Genomic DNA, 3824 nt, shown 5'->3' with positions numbered 1-3824 from the left:
CCCAGACCCTATTGCTCAATTCTTGATAAACAAAAGATTTTACTTAAATAATCTGAGTAAAATACCTTTCCTTTCTTTGACTTATAAAATGTTAGGTTGTAGGAAGACTTTTGGAGAGTATATGGAATACCCAGTCGAGAAAACTGGTTTACAGGGAGAGTAAGTGACCTTCCTAAAGGAACATATCTGGTGGCATAGCCGAGGCCAGAATCTGGGTCTATTGTGGTGTTTTTCAAACTAAGGTCTATAAAGTCTCCAAAAATTAAAAAAGAAATATTTAAAAAAATATTTCCCTAAAATTACTAGTTATAAATACATTGGGTAAATTACAATATAATGGGTAATTCAGAACTGATAAATGTTGTAACTGCATAAGATTTTGGTTGCTTAAGTTTCTCTCCAACTAAGTTAAGCCCCAACCATGGAGATTGGCAGGCGCGGGAGAGAGGATTGAGAAGGCGAGAGTGCTGAGACTTTTTTCCTTTAAAGGTTTTTCTTTAACAGCAATTGATTTTGTGCTTAAGGCATTTGATTCCAGAAGATCAGAAGATTGTTGTTTAAATCTCTTTGTGGAGATTTAAAACCTTTTGGGGGAGGTTTTGGTTTTAGACATGCCTGGGTTCAACTCCTGGTGCTTTTGATAAGGCCCCATTCCCCCTCAGTATGATGAAGTTCATAATACTTATTTCACAAGGTTATTGTGAAGATTAAATGGTGTGTGGTATACGTAATGGCTTTTGCACGATGCCTGGCAACAACTGAAAGTTATTATTGGCTGTTATGATTGGTAGCTGATTTCTACTCTTGAACTTGAATCAGTGCTAACAAAGAAGGCCCCTTCCTCAACTTCCCTGTAATATGAAGAAGTTCTTCCAACTGGCTGAATGTATTTTCCTTTTTCTTTCTTTCTCTCTCTTTCTTTCTTTTTTTTTCTTTTGCTAATCCCTCTTAGCCTGACTGAATCAGACTATTACGAGTAGGAAAACATGATATTTTTTGGTTGGGTGTTAACTTTCCCCCCACTAAAGTCTCTTGTGTCCATATTCAGATGAATCCTGTGATTTTAGGCTATTCGTTACCAGGGTTCTGATAGATGCAGAGTATCAACATATTTTGTTTCCAGCCCTTTGTTTATCCTTGGGAATCTAAGTCCCACAGCAGGGACACTAAAAGTTCTACTTAAAACTACGTGACAACAAAAAGAACAAGAAATCTTACAGGAACAATGCAGAGATGTATAATATCTTACCCTTTCTCACACATGGAACTAATTGTGACATTCATCTCAGAGCCCAGTTCTGCACACGGACCCCAGAGCCCATGCTGTAACAATGTTTTGGAATCCCACCTCTGCCAGTGCCCAGTTGGAAAGGCTGCCACATCAGCTTGGAGCTATGCAAAAATAATAAAGTCAAACATTTCTTGGTAAAGATGACCCATATGTTTAATAAATTTCAGCATGGAAACCAAAGTCAGGTTTGATTACAAGCCACATAAAAGCTTTACTTAGATGGTGGTTCTCAGTTTTCAGCGTGTGGATTTATTGAGCAAGATTCTCTATATGGCAGCTGCCCCCCTGCCACTGTTCACGCATTCTGTGCACCCACAAATTTTGAATGCTGCATTCACTCTTTTCAGGTTCTAGGATATGGTTTCATGAGCATCATCTCTTCAGACCAAAAGAAACATTAATCATAATATTGGAGATAATAGAACTATACAGTTTTCTGCCCTCTTGGAAACCCCTTTAAATGGCATTTTCATTTTTGATTGCTTAGTTCTCAATAAATGGATCCCATTTAAGTTCATATAGCTTTTCAAATAGTATTAAATTATTAAGTATTCATTATTAAGCATTGTCTTAGTCTGTTTTGCATTGCTGTAACAGAATACCTGAGACTGGGTAGTTTAGAAAGAAAAGAGCTTTATTTGGCTCATGATTCCGGTGGCTGGAAAGTTCAAGATTGGGCAGTTATGCCAGTGAGGGCCTCATGCTGCTTCCACTCATGATGGGAAATGGAAGGTGTGAATTACTTCACAGGAAGTTACTTCACGGGAAGTAATTCATTCCCACGAGAGTGAGAACTCACTCACCCCATGGGAGGACCTTAACGTATTGATGAGGAACTTGCCCCCATGACTCAGATTCCTCCCACTGGGCGCCTTCTCCTAACACTGCCACACTGGGGATCAAATTTCAACAAGAGTTTTAGCCAGTACATACCACATCCAAACCATAGCAAGCACCATTAGTTACATTCCACTTATTAAGCACCATGAAAACAGAAGTGCCCTTGAACTTGTCACTGTGGTCTGTCCAGGAATAAGAATGACCTTATATTTGCATGGCTCTTTATAGTTTTTAAAACTCTTTGGCATGTATTATCTCATATACATACCAGCACCCTGGAATATTTTTTTGTTTTTGCTTTTGTTATTTACAATCACTATTTTACGGAGGAGGAAACTAAAGCCCAGAAGAGCAAAGTGTCTTGTTCAGCATAACTGGTATGTGACAGAGCCAGGACAAGAATCCAGTTCTAACTTTGAAACCTGAGCTCTTGCTACTGCCCCAAGTGGTCTCCCCATACTGCAACTGAAGTTCATATGGACCAACAGGTCAGCATGGGGTTGTTTGCATACCTTCTTTAACTGAGTAATGTGTCCATTAATTCGTTTGATCTTCTCTACAACCCTCTAAAATAAGGAGGAATCCCATTTTGCAGATGATAAAACAGGCTCAGAGAGGTTAGATGTCTTACACAAGGTTGAAAGTTATTAAGTTGTAACATTTAGATTTCTTTCTAAAGCCTATGCTCCATGCTTTCTTCCTACAAAAAAAAAGTTAAAACTGTGGGCTATATTCTCTGTTTGGTAAGGTAGGCCAAGCCTACCTTAAAACATTTGGAACAATTGCAAGTAAAAATTATTAAAGTTGGGACTCCTAAAAAGATAGTTTGCAAATATTTGAAAAATGTGCACATACATTGATGTTAAGTGAACAAAATAACAGAATATGGAGACCCCTTCTTGGTCCCAGCTAATTTGTTTTTCTTTGCTTGTGCAGAAGACTTAACTATCTCTTAGGGCCAGTGAATGGGAAAGTCAAGAGCTTCCACAGAAGCTGGGTGGGAATGAGACTGAGAAAGAAGCTGCATTGTACCTTTCACTCAGCCCTAATGACATCAGGTTACTCTCTCCTATGCTAGGGGACTTCTGGAATTTGGGTCCTGTCTCAGTTAGCTATTGTCACCATAATGATGTGTAACCACTGACCTCAGAAACTTAGCCTGCAACACTAAGCAGTCATTTCTCAATTATGAGTTTGTGGGTTGGCTGGGGTGGCCATGCACCTCCTGTCTTTCATCCTCTTCCTGGGATCAGTGAGCTAGCCTGGGCACACTCTCCTCCTGGCATGGACAGAGGTGCAAGGGAGCAAGCTGGAAAATACAAGGTCTCTTAAGGCCTACGTTTGGAACTGGCACATTGTCACTTCCACCCATTGGCCATTGACCAAAGCAAGTCATGTGGCCACGTCAAAGGTGAGGAGTGGAGAAATATACTCCATGAATAATAGCCATGATGGGTAAAGGTGTGGATGCAGAGGCAGGTGAAAATTAGAGCCAATATTTTAATCTCCAGGTTTCAATAGAATGTATTTTGGAATTAGTCCTTTTATATCTAGGTGAGGAGTGGAGAAATATACTCCATGAATAATAGCCATGATGGGTAAAGGTGTGAATGCAGAGGCAGGTGAAAATTGGAGCCAATATTTTAATCTCCAGGTTTCAATAGAATGTATTTTGGAATTAGTCCTTTTATAT

This window comes from Galeopterus variegatus, unplaced genomic scaffold (assembly GCF_000696425.1).
Source record: "Galeopterus variegatus unplaced genomic scaffold, G_variegatus-3.0.2 Scaffold2858, whole genome shotgun sequence".
NCBI lineage: Eukaryota > Metazoa > Chordata > Mammalia > Dermoptera > Cynocephalidae > Galeopterus > Galeopterus variegatus.
The sequence above is the reverse complement of the archived record's forward strand: the minus strand, read 5'-3'. Positions refer to the sequence as shown.